The sequence below is a fragment of the Saccostrea cucullata genome, unplaced genomic scaffold (assembly GCF_032062105.1).
Source record: "Saccostrea cucullata isolate Sc308-1 unplaced genomic scaffold, CSIRO_AGI_Scuc_v1 ctg1627, whole genome shotgun sequence".
NCBI classification, from domain to species: domain Eukaryota; kingdom Metazoa; phylum Mollusca; class Bivalvia; order Ostreida; family Ostreidae; genus Saccostrea; species Saccostrea cuccullata.
Window position 1 is genome coordinate 9,955 of NW_026938864.1, and position 14,868 is coordinate 24,822.

Sequence of the window (14,868 nt, forward strand, 5' to 3'; positions counted from 1 at the left end):
ACAGTTTTCTTCTTAGGAAATATATTTTGCACATGGGCATCAGGCCAGGGTTAGTAAGGGGAAAAGGAACAGCCCCACCCATTTTCTGCTAATATAGACAATTTCTTTGCCTTCAACGAAGAGGTTTAACATTACCGGCTGCTTTGGCAACCCACCAACTAAAATTTCAGTTAGTCTTCCATCCCAACCAACAAGCGCAGACCCCGTACATTAAATTTCATACGAACGCCCATTATGCAGGTGGTCATCGCATCATTCTGCCATTCATATTTCCAACACCTTATGATTTATGTTAGGGCCGTTGAAATACCATACTTAGGAAATAATTGTAATTTTTCAACTATATTAGTAACATAGACAACATAACATGGTCAAAATAGCAAGATCTCACGTGCATGCACATGCGCTTCGCTCTGATTGGCTGAAACTAAAGTCTCAATATCATTCTTGTTTTTTGACGAAATACTTTCAAATTCTGAACAAAGCCAAGCATTAGGATATCCTTCAACTTGATATATAGCAACTATCATAAAAGCACATGCATGCACGTGCGCTTCAATCTGATTCGCATAAACTTTAAATAGCTATAACTCTCTTTCTTTTCAACCAAACAGGCTGGGATTTAGAACTTAGATAGATATAAAACACTTCTACAAGAGGGAATGGTCACCATGCACATGCATACACGTGCGTTTACGTGTGCTGCAATATGATTGGCTGAAACTTTAAACAGCTGTGACGTAGTTTATATTGGGTTTCAGCCACCCCCCATTTTTTTTGTATAATCTATCAGGTTATATAGTTTATATATATCATATTGTTATAGAGTTTATGATCAAAGAGAGATAACTCTTGGATTTGTGTAAATCCGGAATGTGGGGTATATTTTGGGTTAGACTTTATAACTACTGAAACCCGCCAAATAAACATAACGTGTTTCACATCTCCTGTTCTTTATAGGTAAGAACTCAAATTTATACCTGTTAACATGTTTATAACTGTTTTCCTGATATATAATATGTTTGATATAAAACATTTGTTTCTCGAAATATTGCGACTAGGTGAATTTCAATGTATTAGTGAATATTTTGATGCAGCAGCATGGTCTAGTCACGTGGTTCGAGTTCAGTGTAAAGTCTTCATTTTGAGTTTAAACATTAGTAAACAGATTATATGTACAGAATTGTAATGTTTACAATCACAGAAAGTATTAGCTAAACGTATAGATTTGATTTTCTAACAAATGTATAAAATTTCATTTGTTTCCGGAATTACTTGTGTTGCCCGGTTTTGAGTCATGTATTAGAATTTGTAATCTGTTTCCGGTTTGAGGCAAAACGTAAACAAATACAGTTGTGAATGTGTTTGGCTGTTTTGGACATAAAGATATAGTATTATTGAATATTTTATTGATAAATTATCAAACGAAAGTTGCTTGTCACATGTTTTATTCTAGTCAGTAATATTTTGATGTCATAGTAAATTAGTTATTGTAAATCCCCTAGACTAAATGAGTGTATGTATATGTAGTAATGCATATGTTGTATGTTCAATTTTATATAACTACTGAAACCCGCCAAATAAACATAACGTGTTTCACATCTCCTGTTCTTTATAGATTCTGCCAGGCCAGGGTAACACAGCTATAACTCTCTTGGCTTTTAACCAAACGGGGTGGGATTTAGAACATAGATACATGTAATGGACTTCTACAAGAAGGTATGGTCACCATGCTCAAGTATGCACGTGCGTGCACGTGAAATGAGTAAAATCAAAAATACACTTGAATGAGCGTACTTCTCAATAATTCTGGAATAAATACATTAATATTTAGTGCATTAAATTATATAAATTGTGTAGACAAGGTGATATGGTCATTATGCACATGAATTCACATGCAGAGCGTGCAATGCTAAAATTGGAATGAACTTGGTAAACTTCTGAGTAAATGTTGTTAAAATCTCAAATGCATAGAGTTCGTTTTATTTAATGAAGCTTACAGGGAATATGGCAGCAAAAGGGAGTTGGGGGAGCGTTTGGGGAACATCTGTAACAGTTCCCGAAACATTTAGCACTAGTTATAGTTGTCCAAGTCGATAAAAATGTAATTTGTACAAGATTTTTGCTGTTGAAACTGCATATATGAATTTTGACCTCTCAAGGAATTACGACCCCTTTCAACATAAAAGCTTCTTATCGCTACTCCTGCGAAACCATTAACCATAAAGATTCCAAACCTTTCTTAATGTTAACGACTAATTTGGTCAACTCTTCAATCAAACATTTCGCAAGGATTTGTAAACTTCTATTACGAATTATTGCCCCTGAATATTTGCGATGTTTATGATTATCAAAATATTTTATTAAGTGACAAGTGGTAGAGACATGGGGCCAACTGCAAATTATTCATTGACCTTTAACCTTAAAATCTAGGTCTAACCCTAACGCTAACCCTGTCAAGGTCAAAGGTCGAGGTGATTCAAATTAGGTATAAATTGGCATTTATAAAGCTCTTTTGTTCTTCACCAAATTCAAAACATCTCTGCATCTTCAGTATGTACTCTTCAGGCACGTAGCAAACGGTGGGGCCAGGAGGGGGCATGCCCCTCCCCCCAAACTTTTTTCAACAACCTTACTTATACTACAGGAAATGTTAATTGCAAGGATGGTTGCCCCCCCCCCCCCCCACACCCCCACCCCCAACACACACACTTTTTGTTGTACAAGGAAAATGTAGTCTAAAAAATTGGTACTGAAAAAAGGTATCATTGAAAAAAAAAATTGGGCCTTACAACTAACCCACACCCCAGAAATAGGATTTTTATCTTTGGATTAGTATTTTTTTTCTTTTTTGCTTGTCAACTTGTTCAGGTAAGGGGGGAAAAAATTTCCTCTGGGTGCCCCCCCCTCCACTTTCAATATCGATTCTACGTGGCTGCTCTTAATACCATTTCAGAGATTCCATGTTTGTCCCCTAAGATTGTACCCTTTCAAACTCAGTGCCCCTTTCAGCGTAAACCCTTGTTATCGCTACTCTTCAAAAATCGTAAACCGATATAAAACTGATACAAAAACTTCAAAAACGTCTGCAACTCATTTCCTACAATTCTCATTCTATTAGTGTGAAATAATTCGTAAACTATTTTAAGTAGTTATTGCCCCTGAGAATTTATGATGTTTACAAAGAACTAAAAACTTCTTCCCGACAAGTCGTAAAGACATGGAGACAATGCATGAGATCTCCTGACCTTGGAACGTAAATATTAGGTGAAGGTCAAAGGTCAAGGTAACCGGGAAAGTATGAAAATTGCTTATGTATGCTTCTTCTTTAAATAACCTTGACCTTTGACTGAACAATTATTGACTTGTTATATTCTCTTTATTCTACCCATGTTACACAATGTTACAAATGTAACAGTACATTACATTCACAAAATGTTAAGTTATATTTCACACTTTCTGCAGACTTGGTGACGAATTTACATTTTCCTTGTATTTCGTACAAATACCAGGGATTAAAGTAACAAAATAAAGGCTTGTTATTTCTTCGTCTAACTTAACCACACTTATATAAAGCAAAATTATTTTCTTTAATGCGTCATCCATATAAAAAGAGGGTAAACGAGTAGTCGCGACAAGTCCATAACTCTAAAAACATTCATTTTCTGTTGCAGCTTGATCATTTGATAAACAAAGTGTTGCAAACAATTTAAAACAAGATGATTTTTGTAAGTACAGTTACAAACATATTATTTTGTGTTTCTTCTGCACATATTCTTTATCTTAGGTTGCAAATAGTCTGTCAGGTTATAGGGTTAGGGTTAGGGTTAGGGTTCACAAACATTATATAACAATGTTAAAGATGATATTTGGTGAAGAAAGTATTACTTTATATGCTTTGCTTTTAATTATAATCGCAAGCTATATCATTATTAACTCTTTCAACAAAATTAATCTGACGTTATCTTATCCCTTTCCATTTAAATAATTCCTTATTTGAAATCTATCACAATATCTTATGTCCTTTCCTTATAAACATCAAAATTAAGGTCTGATTTCCGACTGTTATTTCAGATTTTGGTACATTTTCTAAATGTTAAGTTAGTTATATTTTAAGAAGGAGAAGGCAGTTTTGCCAACAATTTGCAGCTACCAAGAGCCCTTTTGTGGTGTCTCACTGACTTAAGTGGGATGTATCAATTGCAATCCATTCTTGAGATCTTGGAGGTTCAAAATGGTCAAAAATTCTCATTTTGTCCATTATTAAGCACAATCTGCAGTGCAAAGAAAAACCAACTTTTCTCCATTTTCCTGACACCTAGGTTTTATGAGTATCACTTAATCGTGTTCCTCGTTTTCTTAGCTTTCCAACGACACCAAACTCATCTCCATCCGATAATAAATAAAGAAGTTATGAGCTTCGGAAAATTCCAGCTTTTCATTTACTTCTGTATGTATCCTTACTTTCACTTTCCACTTTCATTTTATTTGACCTAATTCCAGCATGACCTAATTCCGGCATGACCTAATTCCGGCATCTTCGCTTTTAACCCTAACCCTAACCCTAACCCTAACCCCTAACCCCTAACCCTGACCCTGACCCTGACCCTGCCCCTAACCCCTAACCCTAACCCTGACCCTGACCCTGACCCTGACCCTGACCCTAACCCTGACCCTGACCCTGACCCTGACCCTAACCCTAACCCTGACCCTAACCCTAACCCTAACCCTAACCTCAATATGTAATAATATTTGACTCGAATAGATCAGTAATTAATCATCGACTTTCAACTTTAGAAAAATTAAAAAGAGCTATAAAATGAACAAATTCCATCGGGAATCGAACTCGGCACCCCTTAATCTGAAGTCCGCTGCTCTACCTACTGAGCCAAAGTGTATGATGGAAATAACAAAATAAACTTTGATACTTCGCTACACAAAGTATTAAGATAAAAAAAACAATAACCACGCCTACTGAAATCACGTGACAAAAATTGACATTGACGAGATGACTCCGGAGCGATCTTCGTAAAACCCCCTATACCCTAACCCTAACCCTAACCCTAACCCTAACCCCTAACCCTAACCCTAACCCTAACCCCTAACCCCTAACCCTAACCCTAACCCTAACCCTAACCCCTAACCCTAACCCTAACCCTAACCCTAACCCTAACCCTAACCCTAACCCCAACCCTAACCCTAACCCTTACCCTAACCCTAACCACCACTAACCCTAACCCTAACCCCCATTAACCCTAACCCCCACTAACCCTAACCCTAACCCCCGTTAACCCTAACCCTAACCCTAACCCTGACCCTAACCGTAACCCTTAACCCTGACCCTAACCCTAACTTTAACCCTAATCCTGACCCTTACCCCCACAAACCCTAACCCCCGATAACCCTGACTTTAACCCCCTGCAAACACTTCTTTTTCTATTTTTGCTCATATCTTTCCACTGACTGCTCCGATGTCAACGTTCTTGGTGTCGTTGGAAAGGTCTTGAAGAGCTCTTTACGCTCGTTTCATGATACTGTCGTTTTAGTGAGCAGGAAGTCGAATAACAAGCGATATTTTCAAAAGGCAGAACATCTTTATTTCTTATTTGTTGACTTCTAAGTACAATCTTTCGTGTAAATAAGAATCCAACTTTTCTCCTCTTACATGACACCTGGCTTGGATACCCCGGCCCTAGTCATGTTGTCCGTCTTCTAAGCTTTCCAACGACACCAAACTTGTCTAAATTCGATAAGAAATAAAAGAAGATAAGAGTTTCGGAAAACTCCAGTATTTCCTATTCCTATTATAACCACGCCTATCAAAATCACGTGATAGAATGTGACATTGACGAGAATGCTCCGGAGCAATCTTCGTAAAACCCCTTATACCCTAACCCTAACCCTAACCTTAACCTTAACCTGGTATCTTAAACCTAACCTGGTATCTTAAACCTAACCTTAATCTTAAACCTAACCTTAACCTGGTATCTTAAACCTAACCTGGTATCTTAAACCTAACCTAATATCTTAAATCTAACCTTAATCTTAAACCTAACCTTTAACTTAAACCTAACCTTTTCCTTCAACTCATCACATACAGCGTTAACAGTAACTGTGAAAGTCTTCCATCATCAAAGAGCAATTGCTAGCTTTGTGTATAGGATGACATCAGAAAGAGGTGTGAAATGCTGTATCAACACTTCGCGCGTGCAGACTTGGACATACATTCACAGAAAGTCATCGGGGAGAGAAGACTTGAAAAAGGTAGGCAAAATACTTCATAGTTATGTTATTAAGATATAATCTAAGAATTTAACATTTAGATAATTAAATTCAAATACCTGTAAAATGAATTCTTATAGCGCATGCAGACTTGGACATAGATTCGCAGAAAGTCATCGCAGAGAGAAGACGTGAAAAAGGTAAGCAAACTACTTCACATTTATGTTGTTAAGATATAATCTAAGAAATTAACATTTAGATAAATAAATTCAAATGGTTGGAAAATGAATTCTTATAGCTTTGATTTTTTTTTAGTCCTTGTTTGATAAAGTTAAAAGACTTCAAGGAAATTAGCAACTATTTGTATATTATCCAATAGTGTTCTAAATACCATATCGGAAGAATTGTAAGCGAGGATTCAATTTTGGCATTTTAAGCGAGGGTGTCGCCGGGATCGCTTAAATTGAATGTCGCTAAAAATTAATTACGTTTTCTTTGTAATACACTGCTTGAAAAAACACCTTTACAAAACTTTACTTGCAAAGTAAATTTCATTAAAGGTGCTCAAAAAAGCAAGGTCATCTTTGTATTAACTTTACAAAAAGTAAAGGTGAAAAGGTAACCTTTACTTTCACGAAAAGATAATTAAATATAACCTTTCACCTTTAATGCCATATTAAAGTTCATTAAATATAAATATTTTATAAAAGTCTTATTTAAATGCTGACTATTGTCTAATACACTTATTCTTTGGATTTTCAGTTTGTTCAAAGAATCTAATCTAGTCAGTACCCAGAATTTTAATAAAAACATCAGATATTTTTTAATTATCTTGAATCCATTTCCAGTTGAAATTAGTATTAGAAATGGTCATCTACAGAATCAAACATTTGACTCATCATTATTTGACAGACTGCACCTCAAATAATACAACACCTATGCTGTAAGCCAGGTTAGCTTAGTTGGAGCAGCTGGCGTTTATTTTGATACATGTAACAATATATGAATATTTAACATACATTACACTGAATGTGAAACAATAAAGCACTGCAATGCATTTGTAAAATATTTTACATTTAATAAATTGTACCCCTATCAATGACATTAAAAACCGCCCAGGCAAAAACCATAGATGGTTTACTATGGAAAACCTGTGTCCGTCGCTATGTAAATAATGTCTCAAGGGAGAATGCCGTACGTGCATTCGGTGCAATAGTTAAAAATGCAGGAGCATCCTATAATATTTGCATGTATGAAAAAATCCAAATTAAAGTACATGTCAACACTTTTGTTATTTCCATTACCAGTATATTTTTACAAATATGATATATAGGTTATTTATAAAGCAAAAAAAACCCTGTGTTTATTAAAGAGCACTGGCTTAGAATGATTTAAACACCTTACTGAATACTCATTTCTCATTGGCCTTCCTTTGGCCAGGCCCACATATACAACCAAAACAATTAATATAGGTTCATCAGTCCTCACATACAATGTGTTCCCGCAATACTACAAAACACAGGAAAAAAATATTATCTGCACCAGGATTGCCTACAAATCTCTGAATTGGATGGCATAGATCTTTAATATGTACATTGATATTAATGATAGAGTAATTAATAATATAACAATGGGAAAAATTGGCATATTGATAATTTTCATTTTCCAAACAAAAATGATCTAAAATATTCTGCATTTTTGCTTCTCATCATATGATGAGTCAGATATACAGCACAAACAATATCCAGTTATAACCTTCAATATAAACATATTGAGCTATCTTTGTCTTTTGATTTCCTTTAAACATTCAGATACATGTGAGAAAAAAATTGAAAAAAAAATACAGATGATAAGTATAAATTTCACATTTCTGCTTTTGAAATGGAGGTATCATTTCACTCTAAAATATAATACCGATACATTATTTATTCTTAATGGTGCATGTACATTCATAAATTAAACTTTGCAGTTTAAATAGAATGTGGAAAAAAATACATAAAAGGCTATTTGATTTGCACTTATATACAGGCTAATAACATCTTCAACTTGTAATGCAAAATGATGCATTTTACATATTCACAAACTCAAAAAATGGTGAAAAATCTAATAGAATATATGCGATGATGCAATTTGCAAAATGCATGAGATCATGTACGAGTCCAGCTTCACCCCGTGAGCCTGTCTGTGCTTGATTAAGTTTAGATTATGTTTTTACGTCTGTGGTAAATGTAAGTGTGTTTGCATATGTGTCCAGCTGTACATTTTTCATGTATGTGCTTGGCTTCACACGCCTTGGAAAATATGTAATAGGTTGTGGCAGATGCATGTGTAATTGTGTATGTGTCCAGCTTCACACATTTTCATGTATGTGCTCGACTTCACACACCTTGGAATATGTAATAGGTTGTGGCAGATGCATGTGTATTTGTGTATGTGTCCAGCTTCACACATTTTCATGTATGTGCTCGACTTCACACACCTTTGAATATGTAATAGGTTGTGGCAGATGCATGTGTATTTGTGTATGTGTCCAGCTTCACACATTTTCATGTATGTGCTCGACTTCACACACCTTTGAATATGTAATAGGTTGTGGCAGATGCATGTGTATTTGTGTATGTGTCCAGCTTCACACATTTTCATGTATGTGCTCGACTTCACACACCTTGGAAAATATGTATTAGGTTATGGTAGATGTATGTTTGCATATGTAATGTATCAAGCTATACGCGTACGCTTTTTCATGTGTGTGCTCGATTTACATGTCAACATACAAAATGTTAAATATGTAATCATGGTGGTGTAAAAGGTTTACAAATGTATGATGCACAAAAAGAAAAAAAGTTCTGTGTGTTTTGTTCTGCAAATCTGCATATAAATAAACTACAATTATGTCCTGTTGAGAAACTGACAATCATTATAAGTAACATAATTATTCATTTTACATAACTGTACTGAAAATTACACATCCAGTTTAAATTACTGTACTGAAAATTGAATTTGTGCAAAAACTCTCTGGCTCAATAACATACAAAATCATGAATGCTTGCATGTTCATCTATAAATCTCCAAGATATTTCCTAGTTAGCTTGTAGCGCCCCACCGGGCAGTCTTACAACACATTTCATAAAGTCACTTCTCATTTATAAATCAATTTATCCTTGTTCCTCATATCTTGAAAATAGATGCTGAAACTCTAGTCTACAGTTTATTTACACAGCACATCACAAATAGATAAATCAGGAAAAATGATTCACAAAAAATAAATACATATAAATCCGAGAAATATAAGGTAACATTCAAAGTAAGTATGTAGCTTTATTTATCTCTAACATTTATATCTACTAATTCTTCTATATTTCCATCTTCCTATCTTATTCTAAAATTCTGTCGCACTATAGATATACTCAAAATCTGGTCCTGATCCTTAAGATCAAGAGTCAATACACGGGTCATTTAGATCCGCAGGGAGTTATATAAGAGGGGGCAATTAATATACAAATAAGATGATAATGTGTGAACAATTAAGTAATGAAGAGTTATATTACAGATAATATATTCTAAATCGCTACAAGTTTACAAATTCTTGATCATATCGTTGATAAAAGTATATATTCTTGACAACTGTATTGGATTCCCCTCTCTGACATTTTTTCTTGTTCACCAATTAGTTCAACAGTCATCTGCTCTGGGTACTCAGGTGCTGTACAAGTCCTAAAAAATCATTTTCAAAATTATAAAGAAAAACAATACAATTTTTAGATTGGTTTTCATTATTACTTCAATTGAAATTAAAGCACAAGCTTTTGAAGACATACTTAAGTAACTTAAAACATGTATAACTAAACATAATGGAAATTTAGACAAAGCAACTCAATGTCAAACATATGTAACATCTGTAATATCCATGAAACTTACTGAGATACTTAAAATGTTTGTGGGGTGCTTTCACTGAGCTAAGCAATATATAAACATTTCTTGATTACAGTTGAAGTCCAGTTCTCACCTGACTTGCACATTCATATGGACTGGTTTTATGTTGATAATCTCTTTCAACAATCTTCATCACAACATCTGAAAGTAATCCACCTTCAAAATTAAATCTGACGCTCACCTCAGGTGCATACAGACTCCCTGTACAAATGCATGGAAAATGAAATTTTGAATAAAAAATGAATTATCTCTTCACCATACCTGGCCTCTTTAAAAAATGTGAGGAAATAATTATTTAAATATATTCTTTACATAAAATCATGAACTAATATCCAACACTTGAAAAAAAATCATCTCTAGAATTTTACATTTATATTGAATGAAAAATGCATTGTTCCCTCTAGTTAAAAAAAACTCAAAAGACATTACCTAAAATGGAATGAGGTACAACTGTGACTGGTGTCTCAGGCATGACCAATAAACACAAGACCTTTCCATCCTTAGCAGCATGCATTAGATCCACATCCCTTGCTTCTACAAAATATACAATGAAAATTTTAAAAATGAGAGCGAAGAGTGTTACATGCGCCCCGTACTTGGGGGAACAGTTATCCGAGATTCCTCTGACTCTAACCCCTGCTTTTATATTGTGACTTGTGCAGGGGAGAGTCAGAGCGGACTCCATATTGAAAACTGGGAATCTGGCGAAACCACCTGGTATCGCTACTCTGCCTACCGTTTACAACTTTATTTCGCGGAGCTAACTCCAGAGACGCGAGAAATCGGTAAAATAATTATTTTCCTACTTGTTAATTGTCATTAAAAAATGCTTCCACCGTTTAAATAGCCCTATCACCGACAAATGAAGCATCACTTGAACTAGGTCGCCTCATCGCCATTCGACTGCTTTGCGCATGACGTAAGCACACAAATACACAAAATTCCAGTCAGTTTGAAAGTAACACGTGCTCTAACCACGTGTAGGGCTTTCGGAAAATATGAAAGTGTTGTGAAAATACATATAAAATAGCATAATGATGTTTTATTTATTGATTGATAAGGAAAGCAACTGTCACAAACGACTTTTATGCTAATATGAGGTTTAAAACACCAAACATGATATTTTCACGTGATAGTTTATTTGTGTATTTGTGTGTGACGTTATGCGCAAAGACGTCGAATGTCGAGGAGGCGACCAAATTCAAGTGATGCTTCATTTTTCGGTGATAGGGTCGTTTAAACGGCGAAAGCATAATATTTATGACGATTAACAAGTAGGTGAATAATTGTTTTACTGATTTCTCGCGTCTCGGGAGTTAGCTCCGTGAAATAAAGTTGTAAAAGGTAGGCAGAGCAGCGATACCAGGTGGTTTCGCCAGATTCCCAGTTTTCAATATGGAGTCCGCTCTGACTCTCCCCTGCACAAGTCACAATATAAAAGCAGGGGTTAGAGTCAGAGGAATCTCGGATTAGGGGAAAACAGAGGAAGGAATTTTGAAGTCAGATTAATTATATTTCTGCAAGTGTTGGGACGGATAAATTTCCATAATAAAATGAAATGAATTATTCGCAACAAAAAAACACATGTATAACCTTGCAGTCACCGTCGCACATAATGTATACAACCGACAACATCCCAAAGCTCTTTCTTTGTTTACTTGGCGGAATTTTCTTTGCATTCTAGACTGGTTCCCATACATTGCCGTGAAAAAGTCCTACGTTTATTGGTTTTGTTTACAAGCTTCAACATCAATAAAATCTCCAGCACATTTACAGCCTGTATCGTAAACTACACTGAAAAAATACTTTACACACCGTTGTCAGCTCAGTATTATGTTATCCTCTTCATTCAAGTAATATGTAAACTTCTCGAATGTAAAACGAAGGACCTACTCTGAACAGTAACCCAAATATGGCACTATGTATTCGGTTGAATAGCCAATCATTTCAAATCAAGTTGAGCGGGTCTGCATCGTTATTTTGACGAAGTTTGCGGTAATTTTTTGATACTTCATCTAGATTTAAGAAGATTCTTGCCTTGACAACTGCTCGAATTCCCGGGTTGGCATGCGCTAAAGGTTTGTTTACGATTTCCAGCCGTTTTCACTTTCACTTTCAGATCAGTATATTGTGCATGTTGTGAATGAATGAAACTAATCAAATTCACGCAAAACGACGCTTTTTATGTTATTTACTGCCAGGATATTAGATAAGTATTTTTGACAATTTGGGGATTTATTGTTTATGTGCGTCACTTAATTCTGTAAAGGTGTATGAATTAAACAAGACAAAGATAAACATATTCTGGAGTGGGACTAAAATGAGTAGTAAAAACCAAGTCATGCCGGGAATTTGAAACTGAAAACCGGAGTTTTGCTTATTACAGAGAATTAACACTTTCAAATGTCATAAAACTTAGAGTTGGCTGAGAGTTTTAACTCCAAATTTGACAAATAATTTTGTTTTATTTTGTATTTTAAACTGTGTCCATTTTCTTTAAATACAGGTGGTATAGTGAATTCAGTATGCAGATTGTTGAAGGGAAAACATCAAGACAGGGCGAGGAAGACGACAAAACATGATTACCCAGATTGAGGATCCCAGTGTTCTTTGGTACAAGCACATTTTAATAATAAATTTAATGAAATCTGTTACTTGAACAAACATTTACATTATTTAGTGCTTGACTTGCTCGGGAGTCAATATCGTCATATATTTGTAAAAAAAAAATAATGTTCAATTTCCTTTGTATAGTCTGAAGCTATTCAGCCTACCATGAGAAAATTAAAAGATCTGTCATGAAGAAGAGGCGGGTTCTCAACTTTCATATTATAAATGGCAAGTATTGTTTAAGAACTAATTTTAGATTATTCTTGATAGAAAAATAACGTAAGGGTGTTTGTTAATTCATAGCTATTATTTGTGATTCCATTTTGTATTAATTTTCAAAATCAATTCATTCTTTGGTGACCATGTGCAGTGGTTTGCTTCAAACTCATAATTTTTTATAAAAATATAGACTATATTAATTTTTTCAATTGCAGAAAATGTTACTCACTGTACAAAATCTATTTCAGCACGATTGTCATGTTCAATTTGAGGGCCTCTCACCTAAAGTTCTTTTACTGTTCCATATCAGGAAAAAGTTCATGAGCTGAAACATGCGATTGGAGAAAAAGGTGCATATACTAGTATCCTAAACCATAACTTGAATATCATTCTGTATACATGTACAGCTAAACTAAATATGTAGCACTATATTGTTCTCTTTGTAAACTGACAACAGAGTAGTCAGGAAACCTATGATTTTCCAATATTTCAGGGATTTATTCTTTGTTTTTGTATAGTACTCTTAAAAAAATACATAGTTCTCAAATTGTAATGTATAGGCTTTTTGTGATAAGGGATACATGACCTAACCATTGATTCTTCATATAAAATATCAATAACAAGAGTTCTACTCATTAAATTCATAAATTTGCATTTCTTTGCTTTTTGAGGTTAAAGGTCATTTTAGAACTTTTTATTTATAAATTAGGTTGTTCCTTGTTTTTATTTTTATAAATCATGGTATTTTGAATTCTGATAAGTGATAACACAGACACCTTTGAAAATATTTATACTTATGTGTGGCACTGAAAAAATACTTATAGATTTTCTTTTTCTTTTAGGAAAAGCATTAGGAAAATGCCTGCACGAGGAGAAAAGTTTTGGACTCTGAAAAGGGAGGTGTGACAAAAACATTTTGACAGTTGTTGATTTCCACTAAAAACAATATCCACAAGAAAGAGTACATAGTTTTATGTTGATTCACAACATTAATTCAAGAATGTACAATTGGTTTTATTATAAATCATGTCAGTGACACATACAAATAAAAGCATTCGTGTAATGTACCCTGTCTCTGATATGTATGTAATTTGCAGGATAGGATGTGGGCAACATAAACTGCCAAGAATCTTGATGATTTTGATCTTAAAAAGAAATGTTTTGTATTGTAATAAACCAAGTTAAAGTCAGCTTTTTTGTTACTTTGTATATTAATTATGATGTTTACATTTCCGCAACTTATCAATTTGGAAGAAAAAACTTTATATTTATAATTTGAATAAGGCTTCATTCACTGGAATGGAAAATAGAGCTTATTAACTTTTGGAGTTATTAAAGATGGTATTTAATTAAATTTAAGGTCTGTAAATATCAGATTGTGGTTATTAAAAATGGCATTTAATTAAATTTAGAATCTGTAATTATCAGATTTAATTTATCCTAAATACTGTGTTTAATGGTTGTAAATATTAACTTTACTTTTTTGTAAAGTCAAGATAAAGTGGGACATTACATCATATTTAAGTGCATGTAAAGTTAATGTAAAGGTTACCTTTTCCAGCTTTGACTTTTTTCAGAAAAGCCAATTAAAGGCATTGTAAATAATAAATTTACATTATCTTTACTTGTTTTGTAAAGCCAAATTTTCATGCAGTGATTCGAACTTTACCAGGAATTAATCTGATGAATGTCCTGTTTTCCTTTTTAAGCAGTTGTCGTACTCCATTTTCCAGACATTTCAGAACATTAAAGCTCTTTGTTTAGTTGTTTGGGTTCTCCTTCATTACTTCTGGAAATCTGGTTAGCATTTTTTAATGGACAGTTCTTCTGCTGCCTTCTCATTTTTCAGGCTTTTTTTGTATCATCTCAGTTTAATAGACATTC

At 34.2% G+C, this 14,868-nt stretch overlaps 2 long non-coding RNA genes across 2 annotated transcripts; one reads left to right on the plus strand and one right to left on the minus strand.

Annotated features, from left to right (window-relative positions):
* Window positions 1–9,540: 9,540 nt before the first annotated feature.
* Window positions 9,541–11,897, minus strand: LOC134251547 (uncharacterized). The gene is made up of 4 exons (XR_009988777.1): window positions 11,749–11,897; window positions 10,585–10,689; window positions 10,229–10,296; window positions 9,541–9,936 (listed from the first exon to the last, which is right to left on the minus strand). It is a non-coding gene; the product is annotated as an uncharacterized LOC134251547 (long non-coding RNA).
* A 287-nt stretch (window positions 11,898–12,184) lies between these two features.
* On the plus strand, window positions 12,185–14,597 carry LOC134251548 (uncharacterized). Its single transcript, XR_009988778.1, has 3 exons — window positions 12,185–12,768; window positions 12,910–13,334; window positions 13,827–14,597. It is a non-coding gene; the product is annotated as an uncharacterized LOC134251548 (long non-coding RNA).
* The last annotated feature ends 271 nt before the right edge of the window (window positions 14,598–14,868 follow it).